Here is a 15,985-nt window from a genome sequence, read left to right as displayed (position 1 = left end):
AATTAAATTATTTTCTGGGTAGTTCTTAATCCCATGTTTCACTATGAAAACATGGTCACGTAACTTTACTAAAGCTATGCCTGTCTGGCACATCTTTTCCTGCACAGCCACGTCTATCTGGAGTGTGACGAAATACAATCTCCATCCACTACAACTGCATCACCAAATGTCCTCGGAGAGGATGCAAACCAGCAGGATGCAAATCCAGCTCAGAATGTTTTCATGAAGAGAGAAGCAGGCTTCAGCACAGCTGCGCCAAACTCGCTATGTCCACAAAAAGAAATGCTTCACTGGGTTTGTATCCTGCTACAGTCTCTCTCACAGAGATATGAAAATGCAATTTCACTATAAAAATAAATACACTGGAGTGAATAATTTCTTGCACTGGGCACATGGCCATCTAATTTCATTGCTTTCAAAAAGCCACTGTACTAAGACCTAGGAAGCAGACAGTGTGTGGATTGCAGGACCCTGCTTCTCCTTCTCTTCTTTTCTTTCTAATTCACCTCAGCTTTCCTGGGAAGGGTTGCAATATGGTATCTGTGTCTCCCAGATGCCGAGCACCCTGTCTCAACAGGTAAGGACAGGGGCACCTCCCTCTACCGCTGCAAGACCCGTAAGGAGGCCTTGCAGCGGCAGCCAAGGCACAGGGAAAGGGGGACGCTTGAACTGTGATGAAGGAAGAGCTAAATCATCAACATGCATCCTCAAAGTAGCACAGAGATCTGTATGGTTTTGGGAGGAGCAGCACGTTTACTAGTCTTTCCCTTTGATAGAACAGAATTACTCTGCACCTGCTTTTTACAGGAAAGGCATTCACAGGAAGACATTTTGCCAATACCTGGAGTTTTGTGCTTTACAAAGCTAGAAAAATCCAGTCCAAAGACTAACAAAGTGTATGAGCACTATTCTAATCAAATTTATTTACATTGTACTTCTGATACACAACACCAGCTACCAAATACATCACCTGATAATTCAAAGAAACCTAATGAGCAGTTTGAGATTCCAGGTAGTCCACTGAAATTGCTACTCCTACAAACCTCTTTCTTCTTGATTTTTGGCTACAGAAGGTAATGTGCCAGCAATCTATCTCAGAACAGGAGCTGATGAATTGGGGGAATTTACAAAAAAAAAAAGCAGTACAATACAGTTCATAAACCAGTTTGCTTACCAAATGAACATGTTTAGCAGTTTCCTTTTATACAGCACTAAAGAACTGCAACTTACATTTCTTCTGTTTATGATTTTTGTGGCTTAGACCCTTTCTTCTTCAGCCTAGATGACTCCCAGTTCTCACTTTGAGAATATTCCAAGAATACTCAAGCTCTAGAGTCTAAACGCATGTATCCTGACACGAAAGACTAACTCCCACTTCCTAGGTGCACTACAACCAAACCACAATTCTGTTTTCAGATGAAGCTGATCTTCAAATGTACTGAAATAAGGCCAGCAATAAATTTGGGATTGGCTGGAAGAGGAATAGGAGTGGTCAGTCCTCTTTGTACTCATCTCCAAATGTTGACAGTTTTGTGTTTTTTTTCCTTTTTTTCTTTAGCAGTAAAGCTCAGCTGGTTTAAACAATTGCCTCAATGCTCACCAACACAGGAGAAAAGAGGAAGAGTTGATACAAGAAGCTGTTCCTTTTGGGCAGTTCAGTACCTTCAGAGCTTTGGCTTGTAGGTTTCTGCCTGCTCGGGGCTCCCAATGGAAAACACTCATGAGATCCACTGGAGGTCACAAAATGCTGCCAGGAACCAGATGCAGACAAGATGTACTAAAGAAGTAAAACAAACAACCCCCCAAACAAACTAACTGCTCTCTTACATTCCTTTTCTTTTTTCTTGCCTGCAAATCTTGACACAATTGGAAAAGTGGCAAGAAAAGAAAATGTTAATGTGATCCTAGAGTAATTACTTAACCCACAATATCACAACAGGTTTTAAAAGTCCTGTCAAGGATTTTCCTCTCTTGAAAAGGAAGAGGAATTTCACACAAAGAAGCTCAGAATTTCTGTCATGTGTGGCATTACTGAAACACTCAAAACCAGTTTCATCCACCTAGACAACTGCATGCATCCCTTCCACAGAATAAGCAAGCCTAGCTGAAATATAACAGGATCTGCACCTTACGCAGTATGATTTGATTTACAAAAGGGGGAAGCTGATACATCTCAAAAGTATGCAGCATATCACACCCGTGACTTCAGACCCTCTTAAAGCAGTCCCTGGCTTTTGCTCAGACACGTGTCACGAAGGAAATGGAGAAGAGAGGCTCCCGAACTGTGACGAAGGTCAGGACACTCAAAGAAGTGTATTGCACACTTCAGAGCTAGGAGTTGCCACCACCTCTAATACTAATTAATAGCAAAAAAAAAAAAAAAAAAGCCAATAACCTGAAAGAAAATTAATTGGACATGGCTATTCAATATCCTAGACTAGTTTTAAATGAACAGCGACTGTGCTGTAAGTTAGAAAAGGATATGCAGGGGCAAGAAAGTGGAAAATTAAGCCTATGTTTATGTACCACCAGAATACAAAGTGGAGTAACTCGCAAAGTTGCTGCAAGTTGCTAAATGCATCTTTTTAAAACAAGTAAATTTACATAAATCACTGATTTTCACTAGCCTATTTTTGGTAAGTCAAAAGCATCCATGTATTTTGGGTTTTTCCTCCATACATACATGTGTGAATGCACCTTCAAAACTTTTTCTTCAACCTTTTACTTTTCTCATTTTGCCACCAAGAAAAACATAGAACAAAGAGGGTGAGAGAAGGAAGCAGTGAAGAGGGATCTTTTTGTATTTTGCTTTTAAATTTAAAAAATAGGTCTAATACATTTCTTTTCATGAAAGTTTTCTGGTTTGGGAAAAAGCATTTTCCATTTGATTAATTCAGTCAACTAAGCATGCGACAAATACCAGGAACAAATAGTTTTGGACCAAAGAGCCTGGCCTTTTGATTTCAGCTTTTTTTTTAAATGGGTATTTCTATACAAAGAAAGCCAATCGTCAGTTCTAAACAGACTTCAGAAGATATGAAAATCAGATCCCCTGCACTGCGCTCCTGATCCACAGAATAGAGGAGCATCTAAGCCTCTGTGGGCCACATGCCATGGCTGCCTTTGTTCCCATTTGAGAGCACAGGACACAATTAGCATTTTCCAGCTTCTCCTCCCCACTGCCACTGTGGAATAATTAAGAGCTCGAATGAAGGTTTGAGCAGCAGGCCTCATAAATTACACACACACAGCTATCCTTCTGTTTGATCCCAATCTTCCACAGGTCTCTAATGAGAGCCATGAACACCGTCTACTAATCATCTCGTCAGTAATGCAAATAACCATCTTGACCTCTCATCAAGTGTCTCTCCAGCTTAAACACTGTACCCTCAGACTGCACAGCCCTGGGTGCCAAAGCTGCCATGTCCCACTGAAAGAACCTCTGCACGACAACGCTCCGTACCTCACACGGCCAGCTGAGCACAGCCACGCATCGGGAGCCAAAGCAATCCCTCAGCTACCATAAGGGCTCTCATCCATCCCTGGCTCTGCACCCACCGAAGAGCCAGGTACTGCAGAGGCAGGGATCTCGGATCTCACCGAGGAGGCGTTGTTCAGCTACAGCAACACATCTTCAGTCCCCCTAAAACAAAACATTGAATAAGCAACACAGCACTGGCCTGGCAACTAAAATATGGAAACATGACCTTGTTTAGTCCCACCCAGCGCCATCACACCATGCTCTGGGGATGCCACAGCAGTGCTGTTATCCTGGACGGACCTCAGGCTCATCCTATGCCCCCAGGCCCATCTCCATCCCCATCTCCTGCTGCTGAATGGACCCTGATCCTGGTGCATCATTTGCCATGCCTGAGACTGTGGATGGAGCCTGTTAGAGCACTTTGAAATCAAAATGATAAGAAAGGCATTCTTCTGTGAAACATCATTACCACCCTGCCAGCGAAGTGTGAATTGCAAGAGCTTCCAAAATAAAAATAAATGTATTTGTATTAGTCCCTTACCCTTGGCATCAGGCCCATACTGCCAGTTCTCATAATATTTACATGGAAACTGCCATACAGAACAGTGCAGCAAACAAAAGGAAATTCTGTAAGAATCAGATCAAAACATATCAAACAGGGCTTGGTACCACAAAAGCAAAGACAAGCTTCACCTGGACAAGCAACCTGTAGCTGTAGTTACTGACGTTAACAGATCTACCACGGCAAAAGGAACAAAACAGGCTCCCAAGCATCTGCAAAATAGCATATTTCAGGTTTTCTTTTAAATAAATAGATCTGGAAAGTATTGCTAAGAGAAAAAAAAAAAAAAGTTTAAAGAATTTAAGTATTTAAATATTCCAAACAGTGCCAGCACTTCAGCACCTCTGGTCTTGCTGTGGCACAGCTCAGCCCCCACCAGCAGTTCCCTACCTCACTGGAAGGAGAATTGCTGGGCTTCCACTGCCACTCTCAGCAAATTTCTACTTTCTAAGCAGCAAGCGTTTGTACAACAGAAACCCTCCTATCAGCATTACCAGCTGTGCCCACAGCACAAAAAGCGCGAGCACGTACACTGCAAAATCTCAGTGTTTGTGCGTGTGTAAACAGTGCACTTCTGGAAAGGCAGAGAGAATATTTTCAGAGTAAACACTGCAAAGATTTTGTGTCCTTTAGGATGTCAGAAAGCCACTGTGATCCACTGCTCATCTTCCCCACTTACCGCCTGCTCAGCTAAGGCGCCTCTGGAACTCACAGGGATCACGACCACATCTCACAAGCCTGCTTTCCTGCCTGCGAGAATGGGAGGAACTTTTCCTCTTACAGCAGTCCAGCTCCTTGGTGTGCTACCCTCCCTAATGCTAGCTTACAGACATTAAAATACCAACCAGCTCCAGAGCAGGAAATGAAGTAAGAAGAACCAATTTCTAAACCTCACAACTGGGACTGCAGCTGCTGTCCCAGGAAGGTAAGTAGGGAGAAATGGGGGAGCTCCTCACAGCCCAGCTGGATCCCAGAAATCCTTCCAAAGGTATGAGAGAGATGGAGGAAACACACATGCTAAAGCATTGAGGCAGAAGACCATCTCTGCCCCAAATTATTAATTTTCAGAAACAGAGCAGCCCTCCAAGACCCCAAGGATACCTTCCCTTATGCAACTTCACCTGCAGCTGATGGAAAAGAAGGCTTGTTTGATGAAGATGCCAGGACTTTGAGACTGGGACTTTAATTTAAAGAGCTCACTCCTGAAAGGTGTCCCATTCTTGGATTTTGACTTGGGAGAAAGCAGGAGGCGGCAAGCAACAAGGCTGATGCTTTCTTCTCTTAACCACCTACGCAAGTACTTTTTCAAAACATGCAGAATTATGGCAAGTTATGTTTGAATTAAGGAGCCTGTGGGGAGAAGTTCTCAGTCACAGAGGAAAGAAAAGCTATGAAAAATACTACAAAGAAAATTGGTTTATTTAAAGCCTGAAGAAAAACAAAACTTAGAAGAGAGTGTTTTGGTCCAATCCTGGGTGAAGCATACTCAAGGAAAATGCCTGTCCGGAAGAAAACCTCATGCAGCACACAACTGCTACTTGCAGACTGAGCAGGAGGGCTTCATCAGCTGAAAAAGGATCTCCCTCAGGTTAAAGGCCAGCAGATGTCAGTGCCCAAAGGCTGACATGCAGCATGGAGGACCCACACTGCTGGTCACCACAAGCCAGACAGCTCCATCATCCTCACTTCTTTCCCTGGGGATGAAGGGCACACAGAGGAAAGTACAAGTCCAGAACCAAGGAATCCCTTAAAGGTTTGAGTACCTTGACACCACAGGTGTTTGCAAGAGCCTCTTTTTCCTCTCGCTGCATTAGGACAGTCTTTCAGATCTGATTTACTGTCTAGACACAGCATACTATCACACAGGACAAGTGAAGAAGACTGAGAGCAGCAGAGTGTGGAAAACAGACTGGCCCAATCTTTTTCTTTCTTTAAAAACAGTGCAGTGTGCAGCCCACATCAACATCCTCAAAAAAATGCTTGATCTGTCCTGCACCTCAGAAGCTGGCTGCTGAAAACAATCCAGAATACAATTAAAACATGGATTCTGATAACTTTCACTTCCCTCTGCAATTCTGTAATCATCTCATCCATCAATTTTGAAAGAACATTAATAGTGGCATCAGCTGGCTCTCCACCTCCTCTGCTGAGCCAGCTTTTTCCAAGCCCTGTCCCCTGCCTCTCAGCATCTGACCACAGATGCTGTGAGGAAGAGGAGAGGAGGGAGGCAAACCAGGGGTGGAGAGAGGCCAGCAGGGCACACCTAACATGGGGGTCACCCCACAGAGGAGTTGCTTCTTTCCCAGGGGAGCTATGGCAACTTACAGTGCCTGAAGGTCTGCCTAAACATGCTTTACTCCAAAAGAAAGCCACACACACAAAATAGAGGGAACAAGGTTCTATCAGGGATTAAGTGAAGTCTATCCAAGCTCAGACCAAATCCAAGGCTCACCACCACCTTCCAGGCTGGAGATGCCTAGGCCAGTGGTGTGCAGTGGTTTTTGTTGTTTATCCTGCCCCCCCCCCCCCTTCCCCCACCTCTTAAAGATGTGTAGATGTCTCCATTGATACAAGCCACTTCTCACAGCAACCTTCCACAGGCTAGACAAAGTCCCTGGATCCCCAAGAACTTCCAGATAAGAGATGAAGACCAGTCCCATGTTCCTTTTAATTGTCTTTCCTTCTCAAATACATGAAGTTCAGCAATCAAATACTGACTCTTGGACTTACACACCGTGGCAACGCAAGGAGAAAAATCTGTTGGTGCTCGTTTTTAGCATCTGGCTTATTAATTATTTTGTAAAGGTGTACAATCCTTTGAGTCATCTGAAACTTTTTAAGACACTCTGACATTATTTTATTAATCGAGTTTGACATGGTTTATTACAGTGATCATGGCCATGATTTACATCACAAATTCCCAAGAACACAAGTCTGACTTTTAAATTATTACCATCCCAACCATTTCACTGCAGGTCAGCCTGGTCTGTTCCAAGACCTGATTTTGTTGGCAAGCACATTTTCCTTGCTGGTACATCCCCTTTTCTTCATCTAGTTAGATGAGGCAAAAAAATCCTAAAGTACATAAAGAAAGCCTATTGTTATGCTCATTTGAACACAATCAGAAATTGCCTGCTTCATCCTCTCTTGCTGCTGTGTGAGGTTGGTATTAACCACCCCCCATCCCCTGAGTAAAGATGCAGGAAGAGACCCACTGTAAATTGGTCAGAAGACTTGCAGACATCTAATGACTTGCTGGAACTACAGACATCACTCTTCTGGAAAGTGGCCAAGTTCACCGACTTGCATTTCAGCTGGAAACTCAGCCTCCAGAACCTGCACACTCTTTCTTGTACTATCATGTTGCTATTAACTTCCAGAAAATAATAAAAGCATGAGCAAGCAGGGTTCCTCACTATGAACTGATGCAATTGCAGTGTAATATTCAACCCCATAGAAGGTAGGTGGGATCAAGCAAGACTGCTGCCAACAAAACACTGAGGAACAGGGCAGAACACAACATATTCTTTAGATATAAGCTATGAACAGAGCTGGCCTAAAGCAGCCATTTCCCCATTGCTTGATCTCAAACGATCCCACAGTAATGGCTCTGGTCTAAACGTAAGGAAGATGAATCCTCTAAAATGCTTCAAAGGTATTTTCCTGGCTGGCCTTCATCTATAGTTTGAACAAGCAAAAAATTACAGACCTACACTGGAATCAAGATTGTACATAACCCTACCAGGCTATCTGGGACGTCTGGAAAATGTTACGTGCCACCAGAAACAACAGGCTAAAGTGATGTTACCCAAAAACATGGAGAGAAGCAGATGGTATTTGTTAGGGAAGCACAGAAACAGAGGGAAAGGAGGGAGGACTGCGGAGGGCGAGTTTAAGGGCATGACTAGGCTGCCACATAGTGAATAGCAGAACATACACAGCCAAGTCAAAGAGGACTTGGGAAGCACCACAACTCTGCCTACCCCATCCTTACCTGGGATCTAAGGGTATCTCAGTTCTGGGCTGCAAAGCCCCCCAGTACAGCACCAGATGACCTGCTGAGCATGTCATCCCACTCTAGCCACTGACCACCATCCATAGCCAAACCAGTGCTTCCCCAGCAGGCCCTTATCTCATGGGTTAGAAATAAATGCTACATCCCAAGGGTATGTGCTCTCTGGATGACTCAGGCCACTGCAGATTCATGTGACAATGCCTAATTTTTATTTCTCTCCTGCTTTTCCCTTTGTACAGTTATAAAATTACATTTAAACCTATGTTATTTTTTTAATACAAAGACTGCAAACTTGATCACTTCAAAATTAGAAAGTATCATAATGAAGACCAACCTCTGTATATATCTGCACTGTCTCTTTCTCCAATTCAATGACCACAAATCATTTGAGCCCTGCTTTCAAAAAAAACACAGTAAGGTTGTGTGATAAAAGCAACAGCTGTCCCTCAAACCCTGCCTCACTCAATGAGGGTCAGAAACATTTGTGAACAAAGCAATGCAGGAAGAAAGAGAGACAATCACCTTGCTCGAGGAAGTTGGACATACCACCTGCAGGCAGCAACTACCTCCTTCTTGGCTCCACACTCAACCTTTTAAGATGCTCACCAAGTCTCTGAAACTAGTTTTCTCTTCAGGGGACCCCTAATGGGGTGGTTCCACCCTCAAGTCAAGGCATTTAGGGCTAATCTACAGACACCAGCAGCTGAGGTCAGCTGTCCTCGTGCTTCCAGCAGATGAACTGCTACATCATGCCAGGTACTCTAGGATGAGCAGGAAATAAAATCACACCCAAGTATCTCTTTGACACAACCAAAATTGAAGGTGTTTAAATCACCCGAGATTGATTTGCTCTTTGACTTCATTCCTCAGCTATGAAAACAAAGACAGTACCTGTACCTGAGATGCTGCAAGAATAACTTCCCCACCTGAGAAAAACCCCCCCAGGAAGGAATTAGCAACTGTTCAGCCAGCTCAAGGTCTGGGTAGGGTGTAAAATAAATAGACTTAGAGACACATGCAGAAAGTAAATGTGGGAAGAAAAAATGAATTATGCAGCAATTACCTATCCAGTGAAAAAGGGACTCTGTGAAAGGGAAAAAATGATGCAATTACAGAATTAAAGATTGTATCATAATGCAGATGCAAAGGGGAGTTCTGCAACATTAGTCCTGGAACTTCATTGCTTTTGGACACCTGATTTTGTAATGCCACTGTTCTCCTGATGTCATTATTTTGTAAGCACTTTAAATGCAACACAATTATGTGATCATATGTTTATATATTTTCATCATTAATAACATGTGGAACAACCGGCAGCCTGTGCTCCCGACATGATGGATGCCTCCAGCAGAGGGCTGTGAACAACTCCCTTTCTTCCACCTTTATCTGAGGTAAAGAGCAGGGAGAGTAAAGGGAGAGTCTTTATACTTCAATTCCATGCACAAACATTTGGGGATTTTGGGGTTGTTTCAGAGGAGGAAACCAAGACCATTATCAATCAACTACTCTGAAACTGATTGTCACAAATCAGATTTTATGAACAGAGGTGCTGAGCAGCTGATGTGCTTTCCACAAGGTCAGAAGGAAAGCTCCCAATGCCTGTATCCCAAATGACCCCACTAAGAGCCTTCTGCCCTAGACACTGAATCCCTCCCACCTCCACATTAAAACTTGTTTAAGTGTAATTATTGCTCCTAACTGCAGGTCAGGGATGAAGCCCATCATGTCCAGGCTGTGTTTGCTGGTAGATGCAGTCAAGGAGCAACTTCAGGGAGAGTGTCATATAAAATACAACTGGAAAGCAAACATTACAGTTGTATGTATTCATCCGGCATGGTAATTGTTATATTGGGTCTTTTAAGTAAATTACCCTGCACACCTCCAACTTCAGGCCAATTGCCAACACCTTTCTCAGCGTCTGGGTCAGGCTGCTTTGTGAGGGAAAGAAGCTGCAATAGCAACAACCTAACTTGTTTTATTTGCAGATGGTATTAGCTGGCAAGAGGCAGTGCTGTCTGACAGCATGCTCCCTACACATGCTTCATGCTTTTTAAAAAAGTCTTACTTGCCTTTGTGTGTCCTCAGCTGCAAACACACACCATTTCTTTCTTTAAGTAGTATTTTCACCTTGTCTGTGGGGTGCTGGCAGCTACTACCACAAGCTTTACATGATCTTGTACCTAACAAAGCAAGTTTCACTTCTATCTTTCCCCATCCTCAGAGAACAGAGCTTGCAAAACCTGGAGCTGTCAAGTCCCTGAGGTGCAGTCAGAGCCTGCAGTGTCCCAGGCACTCGGGTCATACCAGCTCTTCTCAGTGCACATCTTTTGGAAGAGCTCCACCATGGAAAATCCGCTGTGGTGATGGAAATATTGCAGTCCTTCCCTCTTGGCATGCAACCTGCTCAGTTCAGTTTAAAAGCTAAGAGAGAAAGCACTGCACCATCCCTAAACATATACAGGTAGCACAAGACAGTTAAGGAGAACAGGCAAAGAAGATACCACAGCGATGTTTTACCCCACATCTGCCTGCTTCAGGATTTCTGACACAGAAGCTTGGGTGACTGGCACCTTCAGAGGAGGGCCCTGCAATGCCTTGTCCAAGCCCAAGTCCATTCTTACCTACCAGAGTTCTTTACCATGCCAAGCTACCGGTGGCCAGAGATGGTGCTCATGGAGGGGAAAGGAAGGGAAGCAAGAGATGTTCTGCTTCACTGAGTGGCATATTCCTAATAGTGTAGAGAATTACAGCTGGATGCCAGAGATGCCCAGGCAGAGATTTTGTGTGCCGAAAGGGAATAGCATTTTGCATCACTGGCATGACTTGGGGCTCCACATCCTCGGTAAACCACGCCAGGGAGCCAGCTCTACAGTTCCTCCCTTCACCTCACCTTGACAGGTGTGTCTGGTTTTACCTACATCTATATGGGTGTTTGAGATTTACCTTGGCCCTCTAAGGCGTCACACAGTATTTTGACATTAGAGCCTGACACTGGTGATCTCAGCAGGGCCATGCTCTGTGACCCAGGACAGCAGGTATACACTGCCTGACAACCAGCAGCAACAAAGAGGGCATCAAAATGTGCATTGGGTGAGGAATTGCATGTGCATCCCATAAATGCTCGGCACCTCTGACACTCCTATTTCTACTGTCACTGCTTGTCTTTTCCTTCAGTCCAAGTCTGGAAGAAATTTGCTCACCATATCAGCACAGCTATACTGTCTAGGATGGACACAGCCTGGGTGAGGGTAAGTTGCTTTTCTTAGTACACCAGTGTCCAGATTTTGGAGGCAGACCCTTCAAGACACCCATGCCAGATCAGCTGCATCTATACTGGGATGCTTAGCAACACACAAGCATGTCCCTGACATCTCACAGCACCACCTCAGCCCAAGTGCACACCTACCTGAAGTAATTCTGGGGAGAGGGAGAGATGTGAGGGAATCCAAGACTGGATTCACTCACAGAAGCTACTCTGGGAGAAATATACAGCACTGAATGTTATCAGTGTCAAATTATTACTGAATTCAACACGATGGCACCAGTGAACACCCAGATTATCATACTGCCATTGCACATGTGCAAGTTTGCCCACGTACACACACCTCTGCCTAAGTCCTGCCCAGGGGGTACATTCCCCTCAGCTCCAATGCTCACCTTAGTTCAGCCCAAGGTGTCCTGGAGGTCAAAGAAAGCTATGGCTGTCAGCCCACAAGCCTTCCTAAATCTCAAGTGGCTTTATCTTGACAAACCAAAGGGTAGTCATGCCACAAAGAAGAGTAACAAAGAGGACACATCTGTGGAACATCTGTGTCCTCTGCCCTCCTGCCCCCACAGCTCCCTTCAATGCGACCTCACACCCACCCCTGCCCTGGATCCCACACATACCCTGCACATTGGCCAGGGCTACAGAGGCGCTGCGTGTTTGACCACCACACATGCAATGCCTGGCTGGCCAGCTGCCACCAGGCAGAACAGAGAGTAGCTGTAAGCAGTCTAGTTTTCATCAGAGAGCATTGCTTCAAAGATTTCCCAGCCACCCACTACTCTTAACAAACACAAGTGGGAAATTAGCGATCTTCCAGACTGCCAACCATTGGTGCAATCTGGTTGAAACTGGCCAAAGAGAAGACAAACAGCACTCATTTCCTGGGGAAACTAAGTTAAAATGAAGTAAAATAAAACCAGATGAAAACTATGATGTTTGATTAGTGGTGTTTCCATGTTCTGCTACATCTCAAGAAACAAAGCCTTGCCCAATCCAGCCTGTGAGCTGCATAGCACACAGTGCAGTTCAGCTCTGTAACTACCCAGATGTTATACATCTGGAGCAGGAAGGGGGAAATTTCAAACTTATTTACATCTGGGGGTTGCTCTGAAGGGGTAATTTCTGCAGCAGAAAAACAGACAGAGCAAGGGGATTTGCATCTGAAAGGGGTGAAATGCTTTGTCAGGGCTAAAGGACTGTTACTCAGATCTCAGTGTGAAAGCAGCTGAGGCTCATCTCTCCTTCTCCTGGAAATGAACTCATCCCAGAGACTTTAGCATCCTTCTCCTTGACACCCCCAGCGCCCCTTAACCCATGCTGTTGGTGCTTGGCCACCATCGGTGCCTTTGAGGCAGGGGGCAGCTCTGCTGCAGTCACACCAGCAAATGTTGAGCCCTGGACAGTCCCGGACACAGGGAGAGGCTGCACTGATGAGGGCTGGGAGGTTTTCCTCCAGCCCGGCTCGGTGTGACAGATCATGCTACAGAGCTACAGCAGTTCCAAGGGCTCCTCTGCTCCCCTCGCAGGGCACAGCACAGCAGGAGGAGACAACAGCGACAAAGCAAGAAGGCAACTCCAGACAGACTCAGAAACAGCTGTGGAATTTCTCTGAAGAGCTGCTTTCTGTGAAGGGGAGGAAAGCCCAGCCTCCCATCTGACTTCCAGCCCACCCACCCACCCACCGGACAGAGGCAAAGAATAAGAACAGGAGAAAATTTAAGGCATGGCAAGATCCCAGGCTCTGGAAATTAGTTTCCCACATTTGCACAAAAAGAGCACTCACACCCAAAATCTACTGCTTTGAACTCGGATTGCACACCATTTACTCAGCTGAATAACTACACTCAAGTCAGTGACATTACTTGCCTGAATATCTTCTACTTGATGTATGGAAGGGGGCTGCAGAACTGGCTGACAAATAAATACAGGTATACAAAAGGCAGTGTAAGAACACTCTTCTTAGAAAGGCTGGATCCCTATGCCAGGTCCCAAAGTCAACAGCCATGTGACCAGAACCACAAACCACCAAGTCTTCGGTAGAGTCGTATCAACTGATCAGGGCATCATCTAGATCCATTCATACCTCTAGATTTGTATCCTCCAGGCCCCATCAACTGACTGGGGTCACAGTCTGAAGAATACTTCACTGAGTTAGAAAACTAAATTCTGCTTGAAAGGATGACTTGAGCATTTAGGAGTAAAAGCTTCATTAGCTTCCAGCAAGACTTCAAGCCCCAAGCACAAACTAATGCTCCATAAAACTCCAGCAGAGAAGCACCACTGCTCCTACTCTGCCAGTACTGGTCCCGGGTATGGTCAGCTGTTCTGGATGGAACCCAAACACGGTATGGCATGTGTTCTCAGCCCTATGCAAGGAAAAACGATGTGCCGTTCACACCCTGGAAAGCTTATGAGAGGCAGCCCTGAGCTTAAAATCTTTATGTGCAAGCTTGCTTCCAAGTACCCCTCTAATTTCACTGCAGCAACTCACATGACTGAAGTTAAAACTGTGCTGAAGCCTCCATCGGACTGCAGCTGATGGAGTTCCTGATCTAGTTCATCGAGGGTCAAGGTGAGAACCCCAAACTGGAGCCAGGAACAAGTATGACAAAAACATATCCACGGATTTTGGCAAAACTGAAGGATCAAGTGAGTCCCTTGGGGAAGGGTGACCAACACCCAGAAGCATCTACCTGCTCATTCCCTGGGCACTGTGCTAAGCCCCAGCAGATCTTTGGATGAGAGGCTCATTCTGAGTTCTTGCAGTTGCATGTATAATATAAACACACTATATTAAGGCCAAAATAATATTTATTGTCTTCCTGGCATTTCTAATCTGAGTATCTCACAGCACTGTCCAGTACTCCCAAGAAGACTTCACAACACGCATATAAAACTTCCATCAGGTGTGGTCCAACCAACTTTCTTCCCCCCCCAGAAAAGCAGCAAAGAAACAGGTATCGTTTTCATTTGTTTTCACATACCTGGCCAGCTGTCCAAACCCTCTGAGAGGCCTCACACCTTTGAGCCAGAGGCTTGGGCTTTTTAACTGTACTGCCAGCTTGTGCATAGCGGGAATTCTCCACAGAACCCCGTCCCAACAGCCATGGGCACACCAGTGCCACGGCCAGCAACAGCACAAGGCTATCCCAGCTTTGCACTTCTCAGCCAGGACTACTTTTACGTTTCCCCTTTCATGAAGCTCGTAAGAATCTAAAATCCAGTCGCACGCTGTTACATAGCCAAGAACAGAGTTTTCAGCAGAAGGGTTTTTCCCACAATTGTTACTCCTGTCATCCCATAGGCTCTACAGACTCGCTGGGCATTTCAAAAAGGCCTGTGGTACAGAACGGCTGAGAACAGGACCTTCATACTCATCCTAAGCTGAAAGACTACAAATAATTTCCAACAGCCTAAATCAGCCAAAAAATCTAAGTAAATCTGTATCAAAAGCTCTCTAAAACGTACTAGGTGAAAACAAAAATAAAAAGCAAGCAAAAACAAACCACGGGCCGTATCGATGAGAAGCAGGAAGAGTTTCAGTGAGCAAACAAGCGCAGAGAAATTACTATGTTTACAGTTCAATTAATGGGACCTTATCAAAAGCCTGTTTGCTTTTTTGCTTTTTTTTTTTTTTTGCCTTTTTTTTTAAGACACCTATTACACAAACACCCACTCTTAATGCCTCCCCGGCTGGCACCCTGGTGCACATATCCTAAGTGTATCCACATTTCAGGAGAGGCAGAGCTGCTCCCGGAGAAGTCCCTCCACCGGACGGCGTGTCGGAACAAAGCGCTTGGGTGACGGATATCGGCAGGGTCCGTAAATCACATTTTTGGCAGCTCGACCTCAGCTGGGAGACGGCATCTAATGCCGTAAGAAACTCTGAGTGCTGCCGCTCTGTAGAGCGGGGATCCTACCTGGGCAGGGGGCTTCACGCCTCTCCTCCAGGCTGGTTAAATAAAATAATTAAAGCCTTTTTCTAAAACCCCGGTGAGATGTCTGGCACTTAATGACAGCACCCGAGTTACGGCGTATCTTCTCCGCTAACTGCCGGAATAAGAAAGGGAAGGGAAATCAACCCAAAAAAAAAAAAAAAAAAAAAAAAAAAAAAAAAAAACACCAACGCAAAACCACCACCGAACCTCCCGCTGGAACAAAGAACCCCACCAAACCCCGTCTCTAAGTTATCTGAATTTACTTGCTCGCAAAGCACTCGGATAAGCCTCCTCCGCTCCGAACAGCACTGGTGCGATGCAGGCGCGACCCCGCCGGGTTTCGAAGTAACCTCGGCGCCCTCTCGGGACGCAGCGGCGGCCGCGGGCGCGGCTCGGCCGCTCACCTGCACCGCGCATCGCGCCGCGGCACCGCCCGGGGGGGCTCCGCTCTGCCGCGGCCACGCGAGCGCGCCGGGGCCGGCCGGGGCAGGCGCTTACGAAACCCGCGTCTGCCCCTCGCCCGGGCGGGAGGGAAGGAGGGAGGCGTGGCGGGGGGCATCCGCGCCCGCGGCGGCCCCGCTCCCCGCCGGGAAGAGGAGGAGGGAGAGGCGCCCCCGCCGCTGGATCCACCGCGCGCGAGCATCGCCCGCCGCCCCGGGGGGAGGCCGACAGGGGAGCCCCGCCGGCGGGCAGCGAGCGCCCACTGACCTTGCCGCCATCC

The 15,985-nt window shown here is 46.0% G+C and overlaps 1 protein-coding gene across 1 annotated transcript in view; it reads right to left on the bottom strand.

Moving 5' to 3' along the window:
* The window catches only part of RNF152 (ring finger protein 152), a 43,456-nt gene extending 27,773 nt beyond the window's left edge, over positions 1 to 15,683 (bottom strand). Inside the window, exon 1 of the mRNA XM_042048817.1 lies at positions 15,528 to 15,683. The gene's annotated coding sequence lies outside the window, so the exon portion shown is untranslated. The remainder of the gene's footprint in view (positions 1 to 15,527) is intronic.
* Positions 15,684 to 15,985: the final 302 nt, after the last annotated feature.

This window comes from Corvus kubaryi, unplaced genomic scaffold (genome assembly GCF_017639235.1).
Source record: "Corvus kubaryi isolate FWS band 111438036 unplaced genomic scaffold, C.kubaryi_AGA036_p1.0 68, whole genome shotgun sequence".
In the NCBI taxonomy this organism is placed as follows: domain Eukaryota; kingdom Metazoa; phylum Chordata; class Aves; order Passeriformes; family Corvidae; genus Corvus; species Corvus kubaryi.
This window is presented reverse-complemented; position numbering and strand designations above follow the sequence as displayed.